This window comes from Labrus bergylta, chromosome 10 (assembly GCF_963930695.1).
Source record: "Labrus bergylta chromosome 10, fLabBer1.1, whole genome shotgun sequence".
Classification (NCBI taxonomy): Eukaryota; Metazoa; Chordata; class Actinopteri; order Labriformes; family Labridae; genus Labrus; species Labrus bergylta.
The window spans coordinates 28526798-28537480 of record NC_089204.1 but is presented as its reverse complement, the minus strand read 5'-3'; the positions used below and the strand labels follow the sequence as shown (position 1 = coordinate 28537480).

Genomic DNA, 10683 nt, shown 5'->3' with positions numbered 1-10683 from the left:
CATCATCATTACCATCATCATCATCAATAATATGGAGACCTTCATCATTAAGTTAGTAGGTATTCATGAAAGAGCTGGGTCTTTAGCTTTTTCTTAAAGGTGCAGAGGGACTCTGCAGATCACATGGAGTTTGGAAGTTCATTCAAATGATCAACAGCTTCTGGTTCAGACCCTGCCTATTCAGATCAATCAACCCCAGGCTTATTATGAAAGTGTTTTGTGCAAGATGTCTAAACACATATGTAAATTGTGAAAATTATTTTCATGAGGCGATAGAAATGGAATGGAAAACTATGTGCTTTGTCGGTCCGTCTTCTCCTCTCTTCTCTTTCAGTTGAAGCAGATGTCTAATCAGTATCATAGTGTTTTTGGATGTCAAGTAGACGGCATCGGTGAAAGACGAAAAGCCTAAACCATCAACATTAACACTGATCAGGTTTCTTGCAATCTGCTTGTTTATCCTCCTTCTTCCCCAGATCAGTACAAAACTACTTTACAGCCTCTTAAACCAAACATGTTTCTTCTAGACAATAGAGTGGAGCCGCAAAACAGTTCTCAATGACTCCAGTGGTTAAGCCAGAGCAGCAGTTTTGGATGAAATGAGACAAGAGAGCGAGAGAGAGAGAGAAATGTTCCTGTAGCTGCGTTTGGCATCGGCACACTGGCCTCCTTTGCAAGATGGAGAAGGAGAGGTATGGCAAGGCGTGGGGGGGGGGGGGGGGGGGGGGGAAGAGAGAGAGAGAGAGAGAGAGAGAGAGAGAGAGAGAGAGAGAGAGAGAGAGAGAGAGAATAAATACTGGCTGAGCGACCATGTATTGCTAGGTCTGTCTGTCTCTGGGAGTTTGTAGATTGGAGGAGGGCAGTAAAAAGGCTTTGAGGGGAGGCAGGTTAATTTTAAAAGTGAAAACACCAACAAAACAAGACCATTATCACAACTGTCAAACCTCTTTTGTTTGGGTTTAAAAAAAAGCATTTGTTGCAATGATCCAGGTGTAATTGGCCTCCGAGTCAGTTGAACCCTATCCTCCCTGGAGGCTCTTCATTTTTAGGGTGGCCAACTGCTAGTGGAGGGGAAACACAGTGAAGAAGAAGATAGCTCACACGTGGCCTTCTAATAGCCATAAAAGCAGCAGAAGGTTTTAACAAGTCGTTAAAATCAGTGGCAGGAACAGGAGGATATTAATTAGATTAGTGCATTCATGGTCCTGTGCTCACCTCTTCTGCTTCTGTGATCATTTCTGAGGGATGGAAGTAGATCAGTTCATTGTGTGATGTGCTCTGTGTTGTGAATCACTTAGCTTTACACAGATACTGACAAAAGAATTATCAAACATGTATAAAAGGCAAGTTTGACTTTTGCTGTTCTCCACAGCAGAAACACTTCTAAATACAATCTGCAGTCCATCCTTAACAAAGGGCCATTCCAACGACCTGAAGCACAGTTAACAAATGCAGTGAGTAAAAAAACTCTCCTTTTCTTGAGCTGACACAAGGACACCAAAAATACAAAAGGACAGATGTTGGAGTGCATCTATCAGTTGAAATGTAGAACACTTCATTTTCTGCAGCATGAGAAGTTCACAGCAGGATGAAGGTGATCTACAGATTTTGATCACAAGGACTGGGAAAGATAAAACAGCACTGTAAAAAAAAAAAAAAAAAACAACTAGTTATGACTTAAAAAAAAGTTAGTGTCCAGGTTGCCTTAAAATGTTAAGTTACCTGAACTTAAAAAACATAAGTAGAGATAAATTTGTGATTATTCCAAAGAAATAAAATGTTCTATAGTCAAATAAACTTGACATCAAGTCAGTTGTACTTAAATCTTTAAGTTCACAAAACTTTTGATCACAACTCAGTTCCTGTGAGATTATCTCGTTATCTAGTTGAGGCAAAATGCTCTTTCAATTTCTTTTGACTTCAAATCCAAAGTTAAAATACTTTATCAAAAGTTGAATCCATCTAAAATATTGAGTTAAATTAATTTATCAATTTAATTATAATTTAAATTTAATCTATATATTTATATTTTAGTCAACTTAAATCAGTTCAGCGTATACATTTTTTAGTGATTCGCTTTTGTGGAAACTTTCAACTTCCTTTCAAATACAAAAAAAAAAAATCTCTCTCCTGTACTCTCTACAGGTTTATCATCGAAACCAACCAACTTTAGTTCTTAAACCTTTGATAGCAGATCAGATCAAATAACTCACCTAAACATTTCAGAAAAGATCTGTGAGACAATTTCCAAATATTTCTTGGAAGCTTTCAGAAAACTCCCAACCTCACAGCTTTACAAAGAAGTCTTTTTCTCAGTCCATGGACCCTTGAAGGGGGCAGTGGTCACCACCGATATTCAATAGGTTCTTCTGTATGACTTTAAATGTATACTGCACTTTCTTTTGGTAGGCAATGTTAATTGCATACAGCAGACCCATGAGCATAGCTACCATATACTACCAATAGTCCTTCATGCCATGCTGCTTGATCTGATGCTCCAGGACGACCTCATCTTCTATCACCAGGAGGATGCTGACGTTCCTTTGTTATGCCGTCCTCAGTGTCTGTAGATTTACAAAAGACAGAAAACATGGATATAGATGTAAATTGTTTGTAATACTCTGAGAAACAACATTTTTAGCTGGCAGATCCCCCATAATCCTTCACTCTGTGAGTGAACTGAGCACAGACACAAAATATGGCAGCGCCCAGTAAGACCTCAGGGTTTCTCTCTTCCTGCAACCCTACCCTGTGGTAACACTTAGGGGAGTTAACAGCTGAATCAGCGCATAGAAAACTTGACATAACATTGTGACAAAGTGGGTGAGAAGCTCTTCTCTTAATCACCACTTGTCACTTAAGTCTTTATTTAATATCAAATCACATCATTGATTACAGTTGTGTATTTAGCTTTAATTTAATTTTGCTTGTGTAACATTACAGCACTTACTACTATCCCGGGTTTGTTTGTGTTAGCAATAAGTTTCAGTGCACATCAAAGCATAAATCAACTTAAAGCAAACACACAGTCTCGACTTAGTTCAGTCATTTTTATTTAGTTTCTGGAACTGCAAAACATCATTGATTGTCTTATCCATACTTACCTCTGTTTCTTCTTTAGTTCAGTTTCCCATGTGGTTCCATGCAGTTAAAGGGGGATAGCCCAGCACTGTCTGGGTATTTATCAGATTGATGATGTCATTGCTGACATCACTGGGGCAGACCATTTTGAAGGGGTTTTATTTCTGAGAAATGTTTTCTTTCTAATAATTTCTTTCATGTTTGAGTTACTGGTAGAATGTAATTTAATTATTTACAGTTAATTGAGTTGAGTAAATGATCTGAGGTTAATTTAAGGGTTTATGTAGATTTCTTTGCTTTAAGAGAAAAGTGTAAACCCACTACTTGAGTAGTGCTGCACCCAGCTGCAGCCATTTGGTTAATGGGGCCATCTATAAAGCCAGGAGACGTGTTCTCTTACATGAGGAGAGGTGAGGCTGTGCTGCCTTTAACATGTTTTGTAGTCTGATTTAATCATGAAGTAAATTGCCTTATTTACATGAAACGTTTGTTGTTTTGTTAAGTTAAAACGTGTTGGTTTAATCACTGTAAGTAAATACTCACCTCTTGGAAAATCTTCATCTGCTGAGTTGCCTTTCTACAACCTTCCTAGACAGTTGTGCTAACTACTTTACAAACATTGAGATTGACATTTCTTTCCATCTAGCGACGTGGAAAATTCAAAGCTTTGTTCTGCAGGGACTCAGACTTTTTCTGACAAAGTCCAACCAATCAATGTGAACACTACTGTGCCAATTTGTAAGTGTGGAACTGCTGTTTTTATTGTTATTTTTTTCAGATACAGGCAGATCCCAGTCTCTCCTCCTCCAGTGGTTCAAACTGGAGTATTGTTGTTGCTGATAAAATGGTTATCCTGTTTTCATCAGAGTTCTCAAACCATCCTGCTGCTTCTGGTCATCTCAGTAAGTTCCTCTTGTCTCTGACTCACTGTTTGCTATCTGTCAGGGTCCTGTATCAGGGAAGGCTCAACAAATTCTCAGACTGTTTTTGAAACATCTACTATACTTGAGTATGCACTGATTTCTCTGGCCAAAAAATCAGACGTATCAGACCAGACTTTTCACTGACTGTTTCCCACAATGCAAAGCGCCAGGTCAAAGATTGAAAAGACAGACAGCAACGGCTATCTTCCAGAGAAAATAAATACACAAAGCGGACAATTTAACCAGGTATCACAATCTCTCATCCTCTGTATACCTACAGAAAATAATTAATTTAACTGATTGTGTTAACAATGGCTGAGGTGTCACATAATTTGCATTTCAGAAACTGATGTGGACACCATTGATGTTTGCCTGGACGGACAGTTTCTGCTGGTCTGAGAAAGAAATGGAAACCTTCAAAGTCCCTGTGATAGCCAGAGTCACAGGACCAAAGGATTCAGGTGAGATCGATCTGTAATTCAGATGTTTTCCAGGAGAATCCTGGGAAAACAAATATTGTTGAACATGACATTGTTGTTAGAGAAGATGCTTCTGTGAGAAGATTAAGTTATAGGATCCATGAGTGCCTGTTGGCCTCACTGAGGATGGAGGTTGACCTGATGCTGTCCCTGGGGATCATCCAATAGTGTAACCCAATGATGCTCGTACCAAAGGATGGAAGCATAAGGTTCTGCATTGATTTCAGGTACTTGAATTAAAAATGTCTTTATTTGAGTCCTATCCAACACCAAGAATTGATGAACTTCTTCAAAGCATTTGGGACACCTTGGGGGGGGGGGGGCCCTTTCCAGTTCACAGTAATGCCATTTGGGTTGAACGGTGCCCCAGCAACTTTCTGGAGACTCATGGACCAGGTACTTCATGATTTATCTGGTTTTGCTGAAGCATATCTGGATGACATCATCATTTACAGGAACACCTGTGTTGGATCGCCTTCATTCTGCCGGGCTGACAGTCAACCCATTGAAGTGCATCGTTGCTGCTGCAGAGACTGAGTACCTGGGCCATCATTACATCATCAGCAATGGGGTTGTACACCCTCAGGTCAACAAAACCCAGGCCATAGAGTCCTGTGCCCTGCCACAAACAAGGAAGCAGCTCCGATCCTTTTTGTGCTATCCGGCTTCTATCACTGCTTCATAACAACAGTGCAGCTCTACACAAAGACTTGACTAGATCCCAGAGTCCCAATCAGATCCACTGGACAGAGGAGGCAGTGACAGCTTTCAGTGATATCCAACAATCACTAGGTAAGCAACCTGTTCTGTACAGCCCAGACTTAGACAAACATTTTCTTCTCCTCCAGGATGATCGGCATCCAGTCGCCTACATCAGATGGAAACTGTTCCCCAGAGAGGTTCGGTATTTGACTGAGGAGAAGGAGGCACTAGCTATCAAGTGGGCCCTTGATTCCTTCCCATACTACCTTCTTGGTCCAGAGTTCACCTTGGCGACGGATCACAAGGCACGTTTGGTTTGTAGACTTGGTTTTCTATTTATGGGTGAAATAAAAACCTACCTTTTCTTAAAACTTATTCCTGTGTCTCATGCGTTACTGCTCGGTCCCTAACAGTCCCCCCACAAGAGAATCCTTCTCACCAGGGTAAGAGTGTTTATAAGGCACACTACAAGTGAAGGCCTGTGTGCCCCAGCATTACCTACATTCAGATGTGGGTTCTTTTTAGGTTTTGGTAGAGAAGCCATCCAGTGGTGCCGCGGAAACGTATCACTATCTTCTCTCTCAGAAATACGAGGGTTGTGAAGGTGAATTTTTTTTTTCATTCTGAGAACTCTATACCAAAAAAAGGAGCTATGCAATGTAACACGGGGGAATTAAAAATCTCATCTGTCTGTGTTTCAGGATTATTCTCTAAATCGTTAAGCTACATGGTTTTGACATAATGTGTCGTATTTTTGGTCAACAGAAATACACAATGTGTTTCGACTCATAAGACAGGCTTTTCCACATTTTAATCCTTGCATTTGCCAAGGTCAACACAGGTCTCAAAGAGATGTTTGATTTTTGTCGCAACCTCACTGTTGACAAGATTAATTCCTCATAGGAAAAAAAAATTTATATAGGCGCTTTGAAAGAGGTTAGCTGAGAACCTCTTCTGTAATTGCTAACCAGAATTTTAATCCAACCTCTCCACACACTCAGCTCCAGTTTCAAATAAAGTTATACTTCTGCTCGTCCAAGGATACCACGAGGGCTGCAGTACAGTGTTGTTGTTCGGTCTGGGCCATGACATCCACTTGGTGATCGGCGTCAGTGTCTTTAACCGCATGTAATTATGATACATTGGGTAAAAGTGAGTTACGGTGCTTGTAAAATAAAAATCAAACATTTTCTGTATTGCTTCTTCATTAACTAATGTTTGGGTGAGAGTAGCTCAGACTATAGGGTCGCTGGTTCCAAAAGCAGTGTGGATCTAGTAAGGAAGTTTGTTTGGTAGCTGGAGAGGTGCCGACACCCCAGCTGCTCAGCCACTCTTCCATGTACAGGCCCATCTCTTCATTAATTCATGTAGTGTGTCTTTCAGCCTGTGGGTGTAGCATGTCTCAATGGCGTGAAAAAGCAATTTCTCCTTGTATTAATAAAGGATATCTTCTTACAATGTTTGTCTCTGATAAACATATTATACCCTGTATACATACTCCTCAAATCAACACATTAATGTTTCGTTGTATGCCAACTGAAAGTTTAAAAACAAGTTTTAGATGAAGGAAGACTGTGCAACATTTTACACAAAAATACAGCAGAAATCAAGTCTATCCTCTTAGTCATGACTGTCTACAATGAGTGAGAAGCCCCAGCTGTACTGTTGTCTGAGCAGTGTTTAAATGGACCTTGTGTATAAAAGCTGTTTTAGTTGAGGACTAGAGAAAAGAAGAATAACATACTCACTGATTATTTGGTTGTCACATAAGTGTGTTTAGATCAAGGTCATTCTGTGTCAACTTATGTTAAATATGAAGCGATGAGCTAACAGAGTGTGCTAACATTAGCCTGCTAACAAAAATGCAGGCCACAGGTTATTGCAGCTCCAGCAAAGGAAAATTTTGCCTGCCACAAACTTTAAATGGTGCTTAGTTATGGTGCGTTCTAATTGATAAGTCCTTCGTGTGAACGAAAGAGGAGAGCGGAGGCTTCAGAATAGTGGAGGTGTGGCCAAACAGCAGTTTGTTTTGGTTTAAAGCTGGTGCTCAAAGGGGCGACAGCTACTGGATCAAGAAGTCCCACGTTCTTCCTTAAAAGCTTACATTTAAATTAATTCATCATAATTTAAGTAAAATCTTTCTTGGAAATGTTGGAGAGATTAGAAAACCATGCTGTATGTCTTGGTGTAGATTTTTATAACACTATTCTCTTCACAGGGTGATAAAGAAAATGTTGTGACTCAATGGATGATGGACCCTCATCAGGTCTGCCCACTCACTGTCAGCGATGACTTAATTCCAGGTACGCTGTTGTTTACGAGAACAGTATATACGTAGCTAAACACTTTAAATGCCCTTTGAATTCCTGAACATCTATTATCATCTTTTTAACATTTAGAAACAAAAAGTGACACATTAATGGGCTCACGTTTTTGGACAGTAACTCACAGTATTGTGTTATCAAACAACAAATTTGGCTCTTCGTTCACACATTCAGCTCCTCCTGGAAATATCCTGAGATTTTTTTGTTTTCTTTTAGTTTCTCAACAATATTGAAGAGAGCCTGTTTCTTCTGTTGTCGTCTGATGCTTCACAGAGGCTTTGTCCGAGAACAGGTACTTAACTTTATTTGGATGCATTTCTATGTTTCTTCGATTTTGCTAAATATTTGTATTATTATTTTGACTTAGTTGACTTCTCTTTGATTCCCAGACTTGGCAGACTTGTTCACAAACACATGTTTGAAGAGCCTACACATGTAGGCTATGTAAATACATAAGCTAATGTCATAAGCGCCACTGTGGGGATGCGATAAGTCATATTGGCATGAATTAGGACGTTGATATATTCTCCATCCATACTAGTACCACTTTTAGTTTACAAGTTTTATTTTAAGACAGAGATAATGCTTTGTGGAGGTATATCAGGAATTAAACTGTATTGGAATATATCTGCCTCTTCCGTCTTGTATGTTTATCACTGATGTTTTACACACTGCATTTTAAGGTGGGTTTGTCTAATCATTCTAATTGAGCTTAGTTTGACAGGGAAGTGTACAGAGTGTGGCGTTCTTCATGCTGGACAAAGAGCCGCTCGCTGTCACCGTGGAGAGCAGTATCCTGCATCACTTCTACAGTATGTCAAGGTAAGACAACACCACTGCTGGAACATTAACCCTTGTGCCCTCCTCAAACTACCAAATTTTCAGGATTGTAACCCTTTAAATGCTAGGTTATTAGTTGAACAGTGATTAGAGGATATGTGAAAGACTAGCAAAGTTGATTTGATTGCATTAGTGTTTTTTATGTATGTAGAAAATATGCAATAAAATCATAAATATTTGCTTTTGTATTTTGCTCTGTTTCTGCTTTTGAAAGAGGGAAAGAGGGAAAGAGGGAGGCCCCCGGTCTCAGGGGTGTGAGAGACAGAAATCTCGCCTCAAATTACGCAGGTATGATCAGGGTTGGCCTCTGAACACACTGGCCATCGCGGGCAACCTGACCGTGCTGCTGGTCTCCCTCTGCAGCCGTGCCCCGCTTCCTCATGTGCCACCTGGCCTTTACCGACCTCTGCACCGGGATCTACCTGCTGATGATAGCCAGCACGCCATCGATTGGCAGACGGAGCCCAGGTGCGGCACCGGGGGCTTCCTGTCGGTGTTCGGAGGGGAGCTGTCGGTCTACACGCTCTGCAAGTGGAGCGCCATCTTGTGCTCGCGCAGGCGGCGAGCATCATGGCGGTCGGCTGGCTGGTTTGCCTTAGGATGGGCGTCCTCCCTCTGATCGGCGTAAGCAGCTACTCCAAAGTTACCCATGGACATGGAGACTCCTCCGGCTCAGGCCTTCATCATCCTCGTCCTGCTCTTCAATGTGGGCGCCGCCGTCGTCGTGTGTGCGTGTTACGTGCTCATCTATCTGGCAGTGAAGAACCCGGAGTTCCCCAGAAGAAGAAGCGCTGACACCAAGATGGCAAAGCGCATGGCCGTGCTCATCTTCACCCATTTCCTCTACATGGCGCCCATCTCCTTCTTCGCCATCTCCGCCGCGTTCAAGGTCCCCCTCATCACGGTCACAAACTCAAAGATCCTGCTCGTCCTCTTCTTTCCCATCAATTCCTGCACCAACCCCTTCCTGTACGCAATCTTCACCAAGGCTTTCAGGAAAGACGCGTACCGGCTCATGGGCGCCGTGGGCTGCTGTAAAAACAAGGCCAACAACAACGACTCGGGAGCTAATCGGAAAAGCTCAAGGTCGCAGCAGAGTCGACACATAGAGGAGGAGGGAGAAATCACCTGAGAACAAAACAACATGCAGAACTTTCTTAAACTGGAAAATCTGACAAGAGAACATCAGGAAAAACAACTCATGAGGGATTTAAAGGAAATTATTCAATTGTATCAGGACTTTGTTATGACAATTTACTTCACTTTAAGAGATTCTCATATTCTTTTATTGTAAAGTTTTATAATATAGTGAAGTCATTTAAGTTAAATGAGATCTGTTGACTGTACTTTTACATTGTGGGACCTTTCCAAATCAAGCCTGACAGAATTTCAAAGCACTGAATAATCCTTTTTCACAGGAGACACACTGACTGGAAATGGGAAAGAATTGTTTTTTCTGCAAAGAAAGATACACTAAGAAATGTTTTGCCACAGTACAGAGCAAGTTCTTTCAAATAAGGACCGTGGAGATCGCTAAAAAATGAAAATCTACTAAAAATGGCGGACTTCCTGTTGAGTTTTCAATTTGATCATTAGAGACTTTTCTGTAGGTTTTGGCATGATACTCAATGCCTACTGACTTCTTGAATTTTTGAAAAGTTCAAGGGGGCGCTATGGAGCCATTTTGCAAATCTCCTTTTCAAGACCCCAAAAAGTTCAAGAAAAAATCCAGTACATCATCTAACTCGTAAGCAAACATATACTGTATGTGTCATATTTTGGTACTAGGCCTTCATCAGGCAAACAGTCAAGACCCCCGCCCCCCCCCCCCAAAAAAAACAACATTTTCACTAGGCCTGATGATGCAAAAATGTGTGATTTGGGGCATGTTAAAGCCCCCAAATAAGCACTTCCTTCCAGATATATATATATATATATATATATATTTTTTTTTTTACTAATTTCCAATAGGCTCCTTGCTCCGAGGTCGCTGCTCAGACCCTAAAATTGGGTAGGGTTGTTTAAATAATCGTATTTACAGTTTGAGGATTAATCTGGAAATCTTAGTTTTTGTAGGTGACCACACGGTGGCGTAGTTGGGAAGACAGCTAACCTACACTGCCTGTTTTTTTTTTTGTTTACAAATTGTTGACATTAAGGTATTAAAAATTAAATAGAGCACATTGTATGTGTGTTGTAAGGCGACATGCACGATGTTAAAAAAGAAGATTATGTTAATGTCTGGAAAAAAAAAAAGATGAACAAGAGTGAAATAAAAAAATAAAAAAATCGGCTCCATAAATTCGTGTAAATGTTTCTTCAGTATCTTCAGCT

At 40.7% G+C, this 10683-nt stretch overlaps 1 long non-coding RNA gene and 1 pseudogene across 1 annotated transcript; both read left to right on the top strand.

Moving 5' to 3' along the window:
* The first annotated feature begins 3864 nt into the window (after nucleotides 1–3864).
* Nucleotides 3865–4780, top strand: LOC114921275 (uncharacterized). The gene is made up of 3 exons (XR_003809568.2): nucleotides 3865–3983; nucleotides 4169–4250; nucleotides 4348–4780. It is a non-coding gene; the product is annotated as an uncharacterized lncRNA (long non-coding RNA).
* Nucleotides 4781–6811: 2031 nt separating this feature from the next.
* LOC109998581 (lutropin-choriogonadotropic hormone receptor-like) lies at nucleotides 6812–10173 on the top strand (annotated as a pseudogene).
* The last annotated feature ends 510 nt before the right edge of the window (nucleotides 10174–10683 follow it).